Source organism: Canis lupus, chromosome 10 (assembly GCF_003254725.2).
Source record: "Canis lupus dingo isolate Sandy chromosome 10, ASM325472v2, whole genome shotgun sequence".
Classification (NCBI taxonomy): Eukaryota; Metazoa; Chordata; class Mammalia; order Carnivora; family Canidae; genus Canis; species Canis lupus.
In genome coordinates this window covers 48,838,194-48,859,289 of record NC_064252.1, presented here as the reverse complement: position 1 = coordinate 48,859,289, position 21,096 = coordinate 48,838,194, and the positions used below count along the sequence as shown (strand labels likewise).

The window sequence follows — 21,096 nt, the reverse complement described above, 5'->3', positions numbered from 1 at the left end:
GGATTAAAAATCTCCATTAAGACTCAGACTTCAGGCTCACTATATAATTCACTTATATTTTTCTCAAAATTCCCTTGAGAGTCTGTTAAACTTCTCTCCCTGCGATCGATCCACAGCCTGCCACCTATTCTAGAACTTCGCTCATTAAGCAATTATCCTCTCTTTTCTATCTTCCTAACTATTCCTTCTTTTGACTCTGCTTCCCCAGATAACCCCATCACCACCACCATCTCCCTTCTCCCTGCCAAGAAGTGACAACAGTCTACACTTCTCCCCTTTTCAAGAGTGACAGACTATGCTTTGCTGCCTTATTTCCACATCTCCTGCTCATCCCCTTAACCTCCTGCAATTGGGCTTCTGCCCCCAATCACTTCCCGGAGAGGGTTTACTCGCAATCAGCCTCTCAGAACATCAAATGTCAGCCCTGACAGTCTCCTTATTTTTCATTCTCCTCAGTTCACTCAAAGCTGGACATGGCCCTGCTGGGTATTACTGTCTCCACTCTCCCTCCTCACTACCTTTCCAGCCTACACGGTCCCCTATCCCTCCTCTGCGATCTTCCCAAGGTTTGGGCCCTGCTTCGCTTCCCGTGGCCTTTCAGGTCCACCCTCAGATCCACTTCACCTGCTCCCATGGTTCCAACTATCACGCTGGCATCACTGCCCCCAACCTGGACCCCTCCTCCAGAATGCCAATCCCAAGTTTCTAGTTCAGTGCTGAATATCTACACCTGGACCTTTCCAGGTCATCTCAAACTTGACACACCAACAAGCAAACTATTACTTCCCTTTTAAATGTGACTTCCTCCCGAGCTCCCCCCCTGTCTAAAGGCATCACCATCCTCCCAGCCAACCCCACCAGAAGTCCTCTGGCCATCTCCCTCTACCCATGTATTGCCACCTTCCATCAGCTCCCCGCCGCTACCCCTCTCCTCACGATCTCTCCCTGATTTCTCATTCCACCATTTCCGACTGTAGGCCCTCCTGAGCAGATCTCTCAACTAGTGTCTAGTCTCCAGATCTCTAACCCTTCCCTCCTATTTCTGCAAGAAGCATCCTTCTTCCCAGGTCTGAGCAAGTGGGCTTTCATAACTTCGCTCACACTCTGCTTGAGATGCCCTTCACTGCCCACTTCTCTATAACTAGAATCCACCTCTCCTTCAAGGACACACGAGGGAATAATCCACGGAGCCTTTATAACTTATCAATGTGCGTTTGGTGTTGGCTGGGGTATATGTATGTGTGTGTGTGCGCCTGTGTATATGTGTGTGTGTATGCACGTGTGCACGCATGTGTGTGTGTGTGTCCTCCCCCGGACTCTTCCAGCCCAGCACTCAAGCCTCTTTTAGCACTGATTTCACCATCCTTTCCTATCAGCTTTCTCCACTGAATTGGAAACTTCCTGAGGACAGTTGGGATTATGGAGTAAAATGTGCTTCTGCAAAGCTGTGTCAAAGTCCTACATCTCTGTGAATGTGACCTTATTTGGAAATAGGGCCCTAGTGGATACAATCAAGTTAAGATGAGGTCATCAGGGTGGGCCCTAGTCCAGTGACTGGTTGTCCTTGTAAGAGAGAAGACAGTGTGAGGGAAGACAGCCACGTAAAGACAGAGCCGGAGCCTAGAGCTCTGCTGACACAAGCCAAGGAACGCCTGGGGCTACCAGAAGCTGGAAGAGACCGGGAAGGATTCCCCTACAGGTTTCAGAGGGAGTGTGGCCTTGCCAACACCTTAATCTGAGATTTGTAGTTTCCAGAACCTTGAGGGGATAAATTTTGCCGTGATTCTGCGCAACAGCCCTAGGAGATGAAGACCGATGGGAATGATGTCTTGATTCCTCTCTGTAGACCCTCGGGATCCACGGAATTCTGGAAACTCGTTAACTTCTTGGTGAAATCGTGAACAAAAATGAACCATGCACACCAAGGGGCTTTTACCATGAGTGCAGATTTTAAAAAAAGATATCTTATATTGAAATGTATATTCATATTTAAACCGTCATTTCCCAAGACAGGATTACTGATCTGTAATCACCAGAACCTCAGATGTGCGTTTTGTGTCCAGAAAGAGAAAGAGATGGGCTGAGTGTAAGCCACCTGTACCCTCTTCACCCGGCCTCCCCAGACCTCATGGAAACGTTGGCAAACCAGCTGGCCAGGCCTGCAGGTGTCCTCTGCAAAAAAGTGAGGCCTTCCTCTGTGCAAAGCCGTGACCTTGTACTCATTAGCACGGGCCCTGTTCCACTAAGCTAATGACTTCAAATAGCAGCCAGCAGAAATTAGATTCGCTAAAAGGGAGTGGGGAGAAGAGGCTGATAAAGACAGTATCTCTCTTCACATGCAAAAGTGAAGCAGAGCATAATTATCACAATGTCAGTGCTGACACCGAAATGCTTTCAATTCAACCAAGTGGACACTCAAACCAAATGCCTTTTAGGAACGAACAGGGCCGGGAGAAGGTGGCAAAGGGAGCCAGACAGTGAGTTGTCCTCTCTTTCCTTTCTTGAACAAACACTGAAAACCAGCACATCAGGGGCATTCCAGAAAAACCTCTGAATGGAAAGAGGGGAAACACTCTCCGAGCCTGTGTCGCTCAGTCTGTCTGTTGCTACCAGCACGGTGGCCATAAATACTACGTGTGAGTCACAATGAAAATCCACAATCTCTCTGGAGACAGCAGAGCAGCAGCAGGTGCGCCTAGCTCTGTTCCTGTGAGGAAACCAAGTCTTGGGGGTAGCAAAACTACTATCCCTGCCACAAAAATGCAAATGGTCCATTCTTCCCTAAACAGGTTGGACAGGAGAACTGTGTAGTCTGGGCACTGCCAGACATGGCTCATTGGTTTCCAGAGGCCCCTGCTCCCGGCCTGGGTCCAGCCTTTAGATGCTCAATCCTGAAAACTCGGTGCTGTCTATGTGTGTGATTTTAAATAAAATTCATATTAAGCCGGAAGGGAAAGAAGTCCCATAAAGTTCATGAGGACTACTTTGAGGCTTTTTGGTAAATAAGAAACATAAAATTCTTTGCCAAATAAATGTGCAGTGTCCCTGCTTTGCTGGTGCTTCGTCAGCCCTGGGTTGCCAAGCATGGCCCATGCTGCTGGTCACTTGTTCCTCAATGGCAAGAGCCCTGGGCAGTCTACGATTGCCTGTCCTTCGCCCCCGCTCCACACCCTCGAGAGTGTGTTTGTCTCGTCACTTGATCACTAGACACACAAGGGAAATCACTCGTGCCCTCGCCCCCCTGATTCTCTTTTAACTCCTGCACTTCCAGCTCGCATATATGTGCTTAGCCCTCTGTTCAAGGGATTCTTCTGTAGCTCTACTTTTTTCTGACTTTTTTTTAAATGAAAAATCTCTAATATGTATCTATCATTTTATTATTTTTTGTATCTATCATTTTTAAAAGAATTTATATATATATATATATATATTTATTTATTTATTTATTTATTTATTTATTTAAGAAAGGGAGAGAGCACAAGTGGGGAGGAGGGGCAGAGAAAGAGGGAGAGGGAGAGGCAGATTCCCCACTGAGCAGGGAGCCTGACAATGTGGGGCTCGATCCCAGGACCCTGGGATCATGACCTGAGACTGAGCCACCCAGGCACCCTTGTATCTATCATTTTCAAAGGCAGTTCAGTTTTTGTCTCAAATCTGATTTAGCCTTTTACCAGTGACCCAGCCATCAACAGGAACAGCAATTTTCAAGGGTACAAATGACAAGGCAAGAGGCCCAACCTTATGCTACTTCCATCTCCTGCCTCCAAAGACTTAAGGAATGGGGGGTTCATCGCTCACCTTCGTCAGCCCCACACGTGACTGCGGTCAACGCCTGACAATGGGTGCACTTTTATCTGCCACGAGGAACAGAACATGTGATTTGTAACAACTATTTTTTTTTCTTGCTCAGACATCGTATTAACCAAGATGTTAAAGTCATAGAAATTCAGAGCTGCAGGGAACTGAAAGTCTATGAAAATAAAGTGACCATTCATCAAGACACTGGTTAAACTAATTATTGAACTGTGGATTACTACACTGTAGAGTCTTTCAGAAGAAGAAAGTAGATCAATATGAGCCCATCATAACAATTTCCAAAATTGTTAAGTAAAAGAAGCAAGAAGCAGGATGGTGTTAACGCCAATTATCTCGTTCGTTTTCAAAAGATATCTATATAATATGCCTACAGAATATTTCCGGAAGGATATACAAGGAACTGGTATAGTGGTTGCCTCTGGAGAGGGCCCTGGAGGCCTGGGGTAAGAGGAAGGCTAACCTTTCACCATCTGCCTTTTTCCTTATGATGTGAACTCCTTACGATGTGTATATATTTAATCCTTTAAAAATATGATAAATAAACATATAAATACAAATAAGGCATAGATTACACATTTTCAATTTTCAGCAAAGAGACCTGAGATCATCTAATGCCCTCATTTCCCCAGTGAGGAAACCACAGTTGAAAGAATGACTTGAGGCTGGGGGGGGGGGGGGGGGGGGGGGGGGCTGGACCGCTGGTCCTTCCATTCTGTTCTTTCTACTCCTCCACAGTGTCTCCTTATTCATAGTCATGTTCTGGTTCCCTAAGGTTACCTGAAATTGACTTCTCAGTTAAACGAAGTGTCACCGTCATTCATTTCATTTACATTCCATGCTTAAAACAAAGAATCTGTGATCCAGATTTTCTTTTTAAATCAAATTCTATTCTCAATTTGCCACAAGAGCTGTGCTTAAATCACTCCCTTCATGAAAACCAAGGAAATGATCCCCCGGCTTTTTAGGTTTCTTTAACCCTGCTTTCCTTTTATGGGATTTGCTTTAAACAGAGCACACCTCTGCCCATTCCTGCCTGCAACATTCTGTTCATTTTCCCTCCTGCTCCTATGTTCTGGCCACACCAGTGCTAGCTGCTTTGAAACGTGAGCTCCCCAAAAAGGTCGACACTGATTCTCTTCTACCGTTGATGTGCGACTAATGAATTACGCCTCATACAGTCACTTCAGAAGCCTTCTGATATGACAGCTTCTTCAGCTAATGCACTTGATACAGAGCCCAAGATTCATTTGCTATAGGTGCAATATATAAAATTATCCTAACAAATAATTAGAGTACATTCTTCCAACCCAGATAGGAAGCTTTATTTGAAATCTTGTTCGCCAAGCCTTTTTTCTTGACTTAACCAATGCAAGCTGGAATGTTACATAAGTCAGGGAGATTCTAAATGCTTGGGCTCTTTCAAGAAACCCACAAAATCAACACAATCATTTGGTGGTTTCAGCTTTTGCCATTAACAAAGCCCAGACTGATGCTGTTTCTTATGCATAATGTATTCATCCAAGTTAAATTCTCTTCATTTTGCTAAATTGTAGCCACTGCTGTTTATAAACTCCCAAGATGGTTATTTTATTAGGCTTTATTTTCGGGTTGAGGGGGAAAAAAAAACAAGGAAGTCTAACATGGTATTTTTTTATAACAGCATTTTAAAAAAGAAATGAGCTTAAAACCAAAGTTTTAACTTCCACAAATCTCAGCTCACCTTTTTCTATTATATGCTGCTTTCTGGACAAATAATAGCTATGATATCTTATTCTAGGGCTTTCCTGGTTTTTTTTTTTTAATATTAAAAAATCTTTACCTGCCCATCCATTAATTACTTGAAAATATTTCCTTCTGGCCTCCAGCTGCTCAGGGACCTCCCTTAGCAATTTCCTTACCTATGATTATGTGGATGGCCTGTGTAACAGGTTGCATCATTATCTGAGTTAAATTAATGTTGGTGTAAATGTAATGTCAAATCTGAGGGCTCCCCATGTTCTGGAAGCCAAAAAGCTGGCCCCAGGGGAGCTTCCCCCTTTCTGGCTTCCCCCAAACCAGAAGACCAGGCCTGGTGCTCCTATGTGGTAAGGAGCACATCGATCAGGTGGCTCCATCTCTTGGGGCCCAGTGCCAAAAAGGCAACCAGCCACCCCTACCTACCACATTGGCCTCCAAAATTCTTCCAAGTGCTTCCCAACCATCAGTTGCTTCCTTGAGCTTTTCTTTTTTCCTGAGCGTTTGATGCCAGAGTAGAGAAGGAAGCAGAAACCTAGCACGACTAGGATGACTTTGCCCTGGCATTTCAATTACCTAAGGGCAATTACCTTATAATTAGGACTCTTCCTTTTTCTGAAACACCAGAATAATATCCTAAATTTAGAGAATACCTGTCTTCTTCTTTCAGGCAGCCTCGCTTATTTCTGAAATACCCTTATACCAGCCATTTCAAGTGTCAGCAAACTAGAATCATTATTTCTCCCTCACAGATGAGCAAAATGAAACCCAGGGTAACGAAGATCTTCAGACACTGCTAGGAATATTCTCATACATATCTTTACACATAAATATTTCTGAAGGATAACACTTCTGGAGATGAAATTATTGAGTTAATAATACCCATTTTAATACAGATGATCAAAACACCCACTATGGAAATCATTTCAATTTAAGCTCCCATTATGCATGAATGCCTGCTTCCCTCTACCCTCAATAATTTTTTATATATATTTACAATTCTGGTACTTTAAAAAAATAGCTTATTGTAGGTTGAGTATCTTTTTATGTATTTAAGATTAACTTTATTTCTTTTTTTCTGTCAATAATCTGTCCCTATCTTTCCCCATCGTGTTGTTGACCTTTTATTAATTTATTAGAGCTTTTAATCAATTAAGGATATTGTCTTTTGGATTTTATATGTGATTCCAAGTTCACTGTTTTTTTACTCTACTTAAAATGGTCCATGAAGCTGTCACAGACAAGGCCTGGGCTTGTTTTTTGAAATTTAACATATTAATCTGTTTAATAGGTTAACCTATTAACATATGAATCCGGGTTTGTGTTATACCTAGCAAGACCGTGCAACCACAAGATTTTTAAAACTTCTCTGTTTTCTTCTACTACTTTTAATATTTAAATTTTTGATCCATCCGGCATTTATCTTGCCATTAGAAATGAGGTACGGATCCAAATTTTGTTTTCCCGGATGGCAACCCAGCTGTCCCAAACAGTATTTCCTTACTGATACAAAACGCCACCTTGATCTGAAGACAAAGCTTTTTTTATATATCGGTATCCAATTCCAGATTCTATTCTGTACTATTGATCTGTCGATTCAGGCGTCAGTACTGTACTACATATATATATATATGTATAATATTGCTTAAACATATATCTGGTTTAGATATACATAAACATATATCTAGGAGCTAGTTTATCTTCGTTATCCTCACTTATCCTTACTATGAATAGAGCCTGTGCTTCCATTCCATTTCCTATATGATTGTTTTTCTCTACAGCTAGTTTTCTATATTAATTTCATGCCAAGCCACTTTACTACAGTCTCTTGTTGTTTGCAGTAAATAGCGTATCATCCGACTATCACATAGGTATATCATAGGCGCACAGTAACTCCACCTCTTGCTTCCTACCTGTGTATACTTTCTCTGTTTCTCTTGTCCAAGAGCATCAGCTAGTACCTACACAACAGCGTTTAATAAACGTGGTGGACATCTTCATTTGGATGGCAGCATGACCCCTAACAACCCACGTAATCCTGCTTGCTCTGTAGTCTGCAAACCCTTAGAAGAAAAGAAAAAAGGAGAAAATCAAATTGCTGGTTTCTACTCCGTGATCTGAGTGAAGCAGAAGAAGAGAAATGATGAAGAAAGAAACACTTTGCTCTAGGACCCTCCCACTGCTCTCCCTCCCTCCCCCCCTAGTAGAGCCCCCTGGGTTTCTGCTTGCCTCCCCCTCCCCTCTATGTGCCACACTTCACAGGGCCAGGTGGGTGTTTTGTCGAAGACAAATACGAAACAAGGAACTAATACCCATCCTAAGAACTTCTGTGAGTGATTTCCTACATGATACCTACAAAATCTCCCGTACTTAAAGTTTTTAATAACAATACTAACCAAAACCCACTAAGTTATAACTTGCCTCTTCAGGTTACTGGGTGGTCAGGGATCTACGAATGGATAGCAAGCAACTAAACTTCTAGAGAAGGACCATCACGAGCTCGTGTTTCTGCCACAGCAGAGGAGTCTGGTCTGCAGTGCACAGGGCATCAGCCTGTCTCATCCAAATCCTACCCAGTCCATGAAAACCTGAATCACTTCCTAGGCCCTTTACAAAGCTTTCCTATACCACTGTACTCATGGAGAGACTTCTAGTTGCCTACCTCACTATCCATTCTCCCTTTCTTTCTTAATAATAAACCTCCTGAATTTTTGCTGTGCACACGACTGCCTAGAAAAAAAAGGCTATATTTCCCAAACTTTCTTGAAAGGGAGAAAGTATACACTTCTCCCCTTTCTTCTGGAATGAATATGTGATGGCTGGAGGTCTGGCAACCATCACATCTTAGACTAGGCAAGTGAGGACCACACTCCAGCAATGATGAAGTGGCAAGCTGGTTGGAGCTTGGGTCTCTGACAGCTTCATGGAACACATATCAGCTCTGATCAAGAGTTCTTGTCCATGAGAAAATAAAACCTTGTGTCTTTAAGCCACTGCTGACGTAGGCTTCTGGTCACAGACACACTTAATCCTAACTGGTACATGCTGAGTGGAACCTTCACTGTTCACCACTATAGGGGGTCTCAGGGCACTCTCTCATGCTTCATCGGGAGTCAGCCTTACCTTCCCCTCCACCCTGCTCCCTGAGGGCCCTGTCCTTCTCAGTTCTGCTTCAGGTCAGGTGCCTACTCGTGTCAGGGGACACAAGAGACATTCAGTAAATATTTGGTGAATGAGGAACTCTGACATGAAAGTAATGTCAGTTAGACTTCTATGCTTTCCATGGTGTTATCAAGAACAGGAGGGGGAAAAGAAAACTTTCTCTCACCCCAGGAAAACTGGCAAATGTTTTGTTAACTTTAATTAATTCTCTGACACTCCCTCCTGGCACAATGGTCATTATTTGAATAACAGTTGAGTCCCCTCTATGGTCAGGAAATTTATGCTCAGTGACTAGCTAAAAGTGAAGAAATTCATAGAATTCAAATGAGAGCACTCATGCATATGGGCAAATACCTTTTTTTTAGAGAATTTATTATAATCCATGGTGACTATAAGAAGCCATTTACACCACATAGCATCTGATTCGATCTCGGGCACAGAGAATATTCTCAACAAAACGTTTGAGTTTATGATTTATTTTCATTTTTTTTTTACCACATTTCTTTCTTTTCCTCATTTCTCTTTCCTAATTTTCCTACACAGAAAGATTTAACTCTTCTCTTCGGACAAACCTTGGTTCTCTAAGAGGCAGTGGCCAGTGTTTACGTAAGACAGGCTCTTTCCCCCTTGGTTTAGCACCTTCTGATCTTCTGATCACAAAAGGGGACATGAAAAGGGTACCTGGGTAGCTCAGTCAGTCAAGTATCTGCCTTTGGTTGAGGTCATGATCTCAGGGTCCTGAGATCAAGTCCAGCATCAGGATCTCTGCTCAGTGGGGGGTCTACTTCTCCCTCCCTCGGTCCCTCCCTCCGCTTGTGCATGCTCGCGCTCTCTCTCTCTCTCTCTCTCTCTCAAATAAATAAATAAAATCTTTAAATAAAAGGAGGGGAAGACATGAGAGAAAAGCCAGATACTGATACACTAACTAGTACCAAAGCCATAACACCATCCTTTTTCCGGATCAAGCCTCTCCACAGTTGTGACTTTTTTCCTTCTCTGTCCCACATCGTGCCTACTGACAGGGCACTACCAGCCACAAGAATCCGATTTGTAAATTACAAATGGTGTCGGGTAAGGGCACACAAATCCTACACATACATGCCTTAGACACATGACCTGCCCCATATGCATGTAACAAAAGACGCCCCTTCCTCTGGCAGGTCCAGCCTGAGTCCTGAAGCCCGCTTGGCAAGGGAAACGAGATCTGGGATTCGGCCCCACTGACTAGGCGCCCTGCCACGGGAAACCCAGAACAGCAGCTGGGCCTGGTCCCTCTAGCTCAATGTGCCACCTGGGAGTGGTAATATCAATTAGGAGGGCCAGCCAACAGTTTTTAAATTAAATAATAGGGCAGTAAAATGGATCAGGTGCCTCTCAGGTAGTAAGGTGAGTCTAATCCCATTTCTCCTCATGTGTGCACCTGTGTCACAAGGCGGAATGCTTTTCCTACTGTGGGTCTAGTTGAACCAGTTTCAACTCCAGATGTTGAAAACCCAGCCTGAAGCTGGCTCACAGTGCTCTTTTGAGTGCAGTTCCAGAATCATGCCTGCTGATTCATCTCCTTGTGAGGACTCAGATCCAAAAGGCAAACTTCCTGAAAAGAGGAACCCCCCGACTTTAGTCGCACTAGGGTGTAAATGGTTGATTGCCCATGTTCCTGAGAGCAAGTTTCAACGAGGTAGGAAAAGACCATCACCTTACTGAATGGAGAGGAAGAGAATGCAGATATCTCTACATAACTTTACAACTTTTGTCCATAACTCCTCCCTTCCTCCCATCCCCTAACCCTGCTCCCCCATACCATGCCAGTCGTACTCTGAAATCATTTATGCTGTTGGAGAGCAGGGACAACTGAAATATTGGACTCATAAGGCCTTGGGTCCTTGGAGGACCTCCTCCATCAGTGTGCAAGTGGCTGGCTCTTTGCTCTCTTTGCAGACTCACGGGCTCCTGCACCCCCAGCCCCTGCCCATGGTCCCAACGCAGCTCTGGCTAAGGTCACCACTGGCCACCACAATGCTAACCCTGTGACCACCCAATGACAGCCCTGGACTCCAGGACCTCATGGTCTCTGCCCGCTCTGAGCGTCATCTGCTTGTGCCCCTGGACACACGTCACTTCATCCTCTCTGCTTGGGTTGACCTGTGTATGGAGCTTCCCACATGATTTCTGTCCCTCTAGTACCGCAAATGATTGAGAACTGGCTACAAATTTAGCTGTCCATCAATGGAAAACATATAACTAGGCAAGGCAGGCAAAAAACAGGAGCATCCACTAACTCCCCAACAGAGACTTGGGACCCCCACTGAGTTTGACCCAAGGGGAGGGAGAGCTCAACACTGCAGGCTGTTTGTTTTTTAGACTTTATTCTTTTAGCATCAGTATACTGTTCCAGCTCTAACGATTTGTTCAAGGTAAGAAGATGCCTTCTGACATGGCCATAAATATTGCTCCCAAGAAACATTTCCCCATCTCCAGTGAAGTGGGAAGGCTTGATTCGGCCCCATCTCACTGTCCAACCAGAGCTGCAAGTACTCAAGAGCAAAGATTGTCAGCATCTTTGTCCTGCTGCTCGAAGCCCACGGTCGGGTTTAGAAGGAATACTTCCTGGCACCTTGCCTCTCAGGTATTTCTCTTCCTCCCTACTTCCGAGAAAAGGAGGACTTGCAGAGGCTGAGCCTGAAAATAGTTTTGCCTCTCTGATGATGCCAAAGAAAGATGTCTCACCTTTCCTGATGCTACTTGGCTGACTGCTTGGGGGGAAGAAATTGTTACAGCCTATGGGGGTGCTAATTAGATTCAGTTAAAACCCAGCTGGCCTGCCCTGGCACTGAATTACCTCCCAGGACTTGCTCAGCCCTTAGGAAAATCAAAGAGGGATCCAGAGAGAAAGATTCTGCAGAGACCCCAGCTGAGACTTAGCCAGCCAGCATCCCTCCGCTTAGGGAGTAAAATCGTTGCTAGATTTGTCAAGAGGATAAAATGCCTGATGTTGCTGAGGGCATAATAGTTAACAATAAAGTGATGCATCTGTCGATGAATTTAATTGTGGGGGTCATTTCACTATGTGTGTGTGTGTGTGTGTATCATCATGTTGTGCATTTTAAATATATACATTTTTGTCAATTATTCCTCAGTAAAGCTAGAAAAAATAAAAGTAAAAAAATCCTCCATCAAAAAATAAATGAAATATGTAAAATATTCCTTTTTTAAAGGGCACACAAATGACGACTTGACAACCACACACACACACACACACACACACACACACACACGACCTCCAGGGACTAGGACTTATCACATGCCTACTGCATGCCAGGAGCATCTCAACTCCCCATGGCAGACAGCTACAACGTGAAAGTCATCTGGGTGCCAAATTACTCCCTTACCACTCCAAGCGTGTCACTGTGAAAGTTCCTACCGTACATGCTAAGGCAAACTTACATGAAATCGTTGCTTATTGAATGTTTTGGGGGTTTTTTTTAATAAAAATCCAAGCTATCAAGTCCAAATTTATCAAACTGTACATTTTCAATACATGTAGTTTACTATATGTTAATGATGCCTCCATAAATCTAGTTTTTTATTATTTTTTATAAATTTATTTTTTATTGGTGTTCAATTTGCCAACATATAGAATAACACCCAGTGCTCATCCCGTCAAGTGCCCACCTCAGTGCCTGTCACTAAATCTAGTTTTTTATTTTTATTTATTTATTTTTATTTATTTATTTATTTATTTTTATTTATGATAGGCACACAGTGAGAGAGAGAGGCAGAGACACAGGCAGAGGGAGAAGCAGGCTCCACGCACCGGGAGCCCGATGTGGGATTCAATCCCGGGTCTCCAGGATCGCGCCCTGGGCCAAAGGCAGGCGCCAAACCACTGCGCCACCCAGGGATCCCTAAATCTAGCTTTTTAAAAGTAAGTTCAGGTAGTCCATTCATTATTGTTTGAATAAACAATACTTACATTTTCATAAATCAAGCCCCCCATTTAAAACACAAATCAAATTTGCTCCCATAAAGACCACTCGGAAAGAATCTGAATGGGAAGGAAACCTTGTGTGTTCACACAGTGGGGCAGTAAGGCTGCAGACTAGAAACAAGTGCACGCAAAGGTTACTAATAACCCAACACAGGATGTAACAGGTGCCAACTGAGTGACTCAGACAATACGTGCTCCAGGAGCAGTGACTGCTGGCCGAATTTGCTCCGGGAGACCAAGTCACTCCACTATCACAAATACAGGCTCTGTGCCCCTCTCCTAGCCCTAAAGGCATCACCCATGCATGCCCATGCATGGGGACAGCAGTTGTGCCACCAAGAAATAACCCTCACTTCTGGTCTCCCTGGCCTCACCCACAAGCCAAGGGAGGGAGAACCAAAAGAACTAGATACATTCTGGAACACAGTAACAGATGAAATGGCTCAAGGAGTCAAATGTGGCATTAATCACAGGTATAAACACTAAAAACAACACACTAAAACCAAAACCAGATTGGCCTCTATTTTGGCGCATAAATTTCTGCTTGGGCACTCTGAAAACTTTATGATGTGGTTTATAGATAAATGTAATAGGACCAATTTCCAAAGAGTAATTTAAAATCCACCTGGCTAGGGGAGACTGGGTGGCTCAGGCGGTTAAGTGTCTGCCTTCAATTCAGCTCAGGTCAAGATCCCAGGGCCCTGGGATGGAGCCCCACATCAGGCTCCCTGCTCAGTGGGGAGCCTGCTTCTCCCTCTCCCCCTGCTCATGTTCTCTCTTGCTACTTCTCTCTCTCTCTCAAATAAATTAATTAAATAAAAAATAAAAATAATAAAACCCACTTGGCTAAAATTTAAGAGAACTACAGTGCCCCAGACACTCAATCTGAATTAGTTCTTATCATGAGATAAATGAGGAGAGTCTGTTATAAGTATAGAAAGAAAACACTATAGACTATAATACCTAAGTTCCTTGGGCGTTAGGATTTCTAACCTCTTCACACAGTGCCTGGAACACAGTAGCTAGTCAATAAATGTCTGTTGAATGAAGAACAAATATGTTGTATAGGAACTTTAGAGGGTCTAACACAATGCTCTGATTGTTTTACGTGGATTAGCCTGGTTTCCATTATAAGCACGTTAAGGCAACCGTATCTTATTATTTTCACAAGTCCAAATGTATCAGGTGTCAGAAAGTCTCTATAATATCTACATTCATTAAAATTCATTTCCTCTCTCCTGAAAATCACTCAAAATCACTCAACAGCAGGATGCTTTGGGTATGTGTGTATGTGCATATCTCAGAGTGGCCGAGTTCTCATCTAATGGCAAAAGTGGGCTGTGTTTATCAGCTTGTTTTTATCTTTTACTTTCTCAATTTGGCTCTCCATGTCCTGAGCATGTCAACAGCCCAATTTTAATGTTTAATACTGAGCACCATAAAACTACCAGTCAAAGAAACAGGTTTGTGCCTTTAAAGGCCTGAACGAGCACCCTTACCATCTATTAGCACATATTTGGGATATCAGGAGCATGATCTTCTTCATTCTCCCTTCTAGTGGGGGAGAGAGAGAGGCATACAGAGCCCATTCTATCAGCCTGAACATACCAGAATCTCCTAACTTGGAAGGAACATGTTACTAGGCCTCCTAAGTTTATTAGCACTCACTATTCAAACTCTTCAAAGTTGGCAACCTCTAGAATTTTATAGTCCTAATACTGAACCACCCCCTTATGATTTGTCTAATGACTTGTTTCTAGAACAGCCATCATTGAGTCTGTCAATGCTAGTTTCAAGCCAGTACCCTCACCCCTCATCCCAACACGCTCCTGTTAATCTTTGATTCTTTCTGCCTCTCAATAGTTATTACAATCTCTCTCAAAATCCTCTACTACACAGAGAGTGGTTAAATCTCTCCCCAAAACTAACAGCTTGGCATAAAAGTGTAGGAAATAGTCAGAGCCTACATTTGGAAAATAGACTTCTCCCACCCTTCACTCTAGGGGAACTTCACCTTTGGGTTGCATAGTCCTCCGGTCAGACCTGGAAGAGCTGAGCTGAGCCCGCCCTCTGTCCTAGCTGGAAGGAACCCAGGCGAGGGAAGGTCACAGTGCCCACAGAAGTCAATCGACAAACCCACAGCAGGGCCCCACATTCACCAGCTCTTGGCAGTCCCCAGCCCCTCCTACCCCTTCTTCGTGTTAAAGATCTCACATGAGCTCCAACCCTCCCCATCTTTTAACCCATCATTCATGGTCCACTTCTCCCAGCAGGACTTCCCGAATATCATAGCCCGTACACCCATGAGCTTGACCTTCTTAGATCTGCAGTGCTTCCTGCCTGCATCACATACTTGGCACTTATTACAAACAGACTTAGATTTTAATATGTGTGCACTTTATTTTCCCAATTGAATTGCAAACTCTGAGGGCAGAATTTTCCCTAGCAAAACCACCTTTTGCATAGTAGACACGCTGTAAAAAAAACATGTGAATTAATGTGGAATAAAGATGAAGTAGGAGTCTCTGCCTCCCCCAATAGGGGTCTTATAGGAAAAAGTCTCAATCCCAGGAGAAATGCATGATTAGGCTTCCAATACTGGGTTTTTCTTTTGCACCTAATATGTGGGCATGTAGTTTAGGGTTACAGCAAGAGATTGTCTGTGGAAGTCCAGGCGCAGATTGTATTGTAGCTACACTGCCATTTGCTGCTTGCATATTTATGAAAAATTATCCTTTCGGGATGAAATTTTCCATGACTGGTTTCTGATCCAAAATAAGGGTGTTTCTCTCTCTCTCTCTTTCTTTTTTTTTTTTTTTTTTCCTTTTGGAAAATTTGAACAATATCCAGTCAGCCATGTAGAAGTTGGGCATTAGTGAAAAAAACAATGACATGTTTTGTCTTTCAAAATCAATGTAAGTCTTTCTTTTGCGTGACCAATTAAAAAACAACTAAACTTCAAAATGAGAAACTTTCCACTTGTCCAGGCTTCATCAAGGATGAACCTTGTTGACAGTGAGATAGTACATTAAGAGTAGAACAGAAACAATTGAAATATGCACCTCTTCATTTTACTTGCATTAAATTTCACAAATGCCTATACATGCAGTCCGCTTCCCATGACTTCTGAAATTTAAAATACATGTTGTATTTGTGACATCTCAGCAACCGCTGAGGCTGAGCTTCAGCTCTAAGAAATGAAAAAAGTTTTCAACTAATCCAGGATAAATTTCTGGACAGTAAATAATTTAGTTATTTTGAAAGAAGAGTTCCCTCCAAAGTCTCCTTCATACAGATCTGTTTGCCTTCTAACTTCTCACTGATAAAATTTACTCACCTAATACTTGTCTTAATACTCGGGTTGACTCAAGTTCATTCTGTGCCCTTAAAATCAGAAAGAAATTTAGAAATGACTAGTCACCTTAAACTAACACATGCATTTTTGATTTGGCAATAATTGTTGCAAAACATTTGCAATCTACGGGATACAACAGCATGGTAGACATTTTAAAATCTGACCCCTCACTAATGTTACCAAAATTGGACAACACGCCAATAACAAACACCAAAATAAATTCTAAAATCTTTACTTCGGTTTCTTTTAATTTAGAAAAAAGATATTTTAAGAACATTTTGTACCACATAATTCAAAAGAAGTGTATTGTATATTCTGGGCCCATCTGAACAGAGGTGGAATATTAAAACTTTTTTTAAAAGAGACCAAATTTCAATATGAAGTATTCACATATACATACAACCCAAGAAAACCAAAAAGAAATAGGTGAAGGAGCCAGGTGGGTAGAAATTCCCTTGATAGAACAAAGACACAAAATTTTCCCCCAGATCAGTGGATGAACTGTTTGGTTGATTAGGTCCTAAAAGATTTCTCAGACTCATAAAAAAATAAGTTTGAGATTTACATTGTAGGGTCAGTAAAAAGGGCAGAAAAAGTCATTAATATGCTCATCTCAGTTCCCACTACCTCTTCAGAGTTTCTATCACTTTAATTCACCTTTCAATTATCCTCATCACTCCCTACCTTATACAGGCCTATTTATTCTGAAAGGAAATTTCCCAAAGCTGTCTAAGTGGTCAAAGACCCCAGCACCTATAAAGACACTCCCTCCTCTGAATCGCCCATCTCAGTGAATAGCTCCCAAAGCCACCTCACTGCTCAAAACCAGAAGCCTAGGTTTCACCCTACATCCTGGTCATCCTCACTCCCCACTTCAATTCACCAGCAGCCCTACCTTCTGTAATCAGCCCTGCAGATTTCCCTCTTCAGGCCACCAGCATCTCTAATTGGCTCATCACAACAGGTCCTTAGTTTTTTCTCCTTTTATTTTTTATTTTATTTAATTTTTAAAAAAAAATTTTTATTGGAGTTCAATTTGCCAACATTTAGCATAACACCCAGTGCTCATCCCGCCAAATGCCCCCCTCAGTGCCCATCACCCAGTCACCCCAACCCCCCACCCACCTCCCCTTCCACTACCCCTTGTTCATTTCCCAGCGTTAGGTGTCTCTCATGTTTTGTCACCCTCACTGATATTTTCACTCATTTTCTCTCCTTTCCCTTTATTCCCTTTCACTAATTTTTATATTCCCCAAATGAATGAGACCGTATAATATTTGTCCTTCTCCGACTGACTTATTTCACTCAGCATAATACCCTCCAGGTCCATCCATGTCGATGCAAATGGTGGGTATTTGTCATTCCTAATGGCTGAGTAATATTCCATTGTATACATAGACCACATCTTCTTTATCCATTCATCTTTCAATGGACACCGAGGCTCCTTCCACAGTTTGGCTACTGTGAGGTCCCTAATTTTTTAATCTCTCTCTGGTCTATTCTCCAGGAAGATAAAATTCAAATCTGATCAGGCTATATCTCAGCTTGACCATTGTTTACTGGCTCCCCTGTTACCCTCGGAATAGAGCCCAAACTCACAAACTGCACTTAGAGTAGTCTCTTGTGATTCTAGGATTAAATCTTAAGGAAGGGAGAGGGAGGGAGGGAGGGAGGGAGGGAGGGAGGGAGGGAGGGAAGGAAGGAAGGAAGGAAGGGAGGGAGGGAGGGAGGGAGGGAGGGAGGGAGGGATGGAGGGAGGGAGGAAAGAAGGAAGGAAGTCAACTGACAAAATAAATCTCACCCTTCCCCATGCTTCCAAGTCACCTCCACTTACCACCACTTCATAATGACACCACAGTATACTGTTTTCAGTTTCCCATTTCAGATCTCTGCTTCAATGTCACCACTCAAAAGACTCCCCCAACCCCACACATCTAGTTTATCACCCCTCTCAAATGCCCCCATGGCACACATCTCAGCGATTTTTATACTACATGCTACTTGCCTCTTTGCTTATCTGCCCCCCTTTTGAGTGGAAGCCCTCTGAGGTCAGGGTCCATATCTGTCATGTTCCTAGTTATATCCCGAGGGTCTAGCTTGATGCCTGGACATGCCAGAGGCTCCCTAATGATTTGTTGAATGACTGCATCAATAATCTAGAAAATAGGGAAAAAAAGGAATGGATGGAGATGCTTGACACCTCCCTCCTTGGATAGGCAGTGGTGACTGACAACAGAAGGAAGGGCACGTGCTGCCTTGACTCACCCCTCCTCAGAACCTGAAGTGAGCTCTTCACAACCCTTTTCTGTGCCACCACCTTTCATCAAGCAGAACAATGTGTGTGTCCTACAAAAAGTGCAACAGGCCGTGGTATTTGCACCCACCGGCACCATTTCCTGGCTTTCCTTTGGTGTGTGGGTCAGAACTGATTCCAGACAGAACCCTCCTTCTCTCTGCCCACACTCCAGTCTTGAACTTGGTATCCCCTTGATGTGAAAGTACGGTCCTCGTTGACGTCATTCTGAACTGCATGTGTTAAGCGAGAAAAAGGCCCTGTATCGTTTAAGGAATCATTAAAATGTCTTCAGTGGTTTTGTTGTACTTGTTTTGGTTTTTAAAAATCTCCTTCCCAGCAAAACTTCCATCACTATAAGGCCTGCCTTGTGAGGCAAACAATGATCAAACACAAGCTGCTGGCCCAACCTGCACAGGTGAGCTATGACGCTGTCAACAGGGTTGTGCATCCAACAGAGGATCAGGGGCGGGAGGGGCATCCAGAGACGGGAGATGATTCTGGTAATGACCTTCTCGAGTGAAGCCAGCTTGGGGCTCCTTGAAGCTCCCGAGGCCCCAGAGAGCTCCCCGCGTTGGTAGTAAATAACGTCTCAAAGAAAAATAGCAATTGGCATCCATCAACCACAATGATTCCAGAGCCAAGGCAGGACACCAGTGTGGACAGGCCGAAGCTTCTCGTGTGAGAGCCCGGTGTGGACGCAGAGCCCCGCAGGCAAAGCAGCACAATGCTGAAATACGTTCCCATCCAGGAGCAGAATCTGCCCCCTTCCCAGCCCCCACCCCATTCCTGCCAGCTGGATGAAGCCTGCTGGAAGGTGGTGGCCTCCCACTCGGGCCCCTCTGTGGGCTGCAAGCCAGCTCCCTGAAGACCCCTAGGAATTCTGAGTGCTGTGCACTACCAAGCAGAGGCCCGGCGCTTCTTGCCTGACCTTTGGCCCAGCCCCTCCCTCTCCCCCCACCTCCACCTAAGATGAAGCAAGATAAGGAGCCCACTAGACCAGCATGCTGAAAGGAGCCAGAGAGGAGGGAAATAAAGGGGTGACCGAAGCAGGAAATGCACCACTGCATTTCCCCAAACCACATGAACCTTAAAACTCGTCAGACCGGTTTAAAATTAGCCAATACCCAGAAGAATTTATTAAATGCAACTGTTATGATTCATTTAGATTCACTCCAATTCCGAAATGAGAGATGACAGTGCAAAGACTGGATTTATTTTCCCCAATCCAGTCACAGTGCCACCCCCACCGCGCCTGAGTAAAAGATGGGATAAAGGCCTGAAAGCAAAGACTTAAATAAACCAGCTCCGTGCTCATCCGCTGTAGGAAAAGAGCTAAAAAGAGTTGAAAGCTTGGACTAAGATGGTGAGGGGCTCCCTGGGTCTCCCTGGTCGGAGGAAACATTTTCTGGAAACAAGACAGCTTCATGTGTCTACAGAGTGCTTTTTCATGCTGGTCCTATTTTGTTTTCCAACATACCACCTTCTGGACTATTTCCTTTGTTTGTAATTTATGATGAAGTTCAGTCTTCAGAATCTGTCTGCTTGCTCCTTTGGTTAGCCAGCCTCAGAAACTCCCACTTCATCCCTTCTTCTCCTTCTCCAACATTTAACCAGCATCCAACTGGAATCAGGGCCATGCAAACCCTGGGGGAATTCTTTGCCCTGTTGGGTCAAATATCAATTAAGATATTGGATCTACAAGAAACATAATCCAAACACACAAATCTTGGTACAAAAAGTAACCCCTTTTCCCATCCACTTCCCAAACCGTTCAACCACCTGCTCGAGTGATGCCAGGTGAGTCCTCAGGTTCATCAGGTTGAGGCCCAGAACACTCAAACTCAATCAAGGGCACCAGAAGAGGAGTTTCTATAGACTTGCTGATGTCTCCCCACCCCCTCTACTCCCTCAGGCAGTGGCTCCCTCTTTTCAGGAAGCAATCTCTCTTTTCCATTCAACTTTCCATAAAGAAGCTGGAGTTTTATTTTTCCTTGGCTTCCAATCTGTGCTTTGGACAGTCCCATAAAATTCCTCAGTAATTTATGGCCTGTTTTTCCTTTCAAGTGGAAAAGCACTAATCCCTCACAGAGGGGAAAGACAAGTGTTTCCAATGGGAGGTAGTCTAGAAAATATGTCCATTCGGCATAGGTGAGTTGGGTCCTGCCCCACTGTTGAAGGCTTACATGATGACCCAGGCCCTTGACATAGAGCATGGTCTCAGTAACAGCCTCAGTCCAAGTGAGTGCCTGGTTTTGAAAGATTTCTCCTGACAAAAAACTTATCTTCACCTGTCACTGACATCTGAATATTCCAAAAGCACAGATGTCACCCAGATGTCATTCTCTACAGCGCTCTTCTAAAATGTCAACCTGGATAACTCATTATTATGTGTCTATATCCCAGTGTAAATGAGTCTATCAGCAAAAGGAACCCAGGAACCTTGACTCTGCCCCAGGCTAGGACGGGCTCTCAAGAGCATGAAAAGGTAAAATCGACCTTTGTCTCCTTCTTTCCTTCACAATTTTTTTTTTTTTTTTTTTTTTTTGCTACAAGTCAGCCCCGGTGATCATACTCAGACCTTTGAAAGTAGCTTTTTCACCATCTTTTCTAATAAACACAAGGGAATGAAAGAGTAAAATATGCCTTCACAATAGAGTTGATTGGTAGCAACAACCAAGTATCATAATGTCTGAGGACAAGGAGCTAGAGTTAACTTGCACTTGGATAATATTCAGCCTGGCTTGA

At 43.6% G+C, this 21,096-nt stretch overlaps 1 protein-coding gene across 4 annotated transcripts in view; it reads right to left on the bottom strand.

The window, feature by feature from the left end:
- PRKCE (protein kinase C epsilon) overlaps window positions 1-21,096 on the bottom strand; it is a 525,000-nt gene that overhangs the window by 446,457 nt on the left and 57,447 nt on the right. The gene's annotated exons all lie outside the window — the stretch shown is intronic.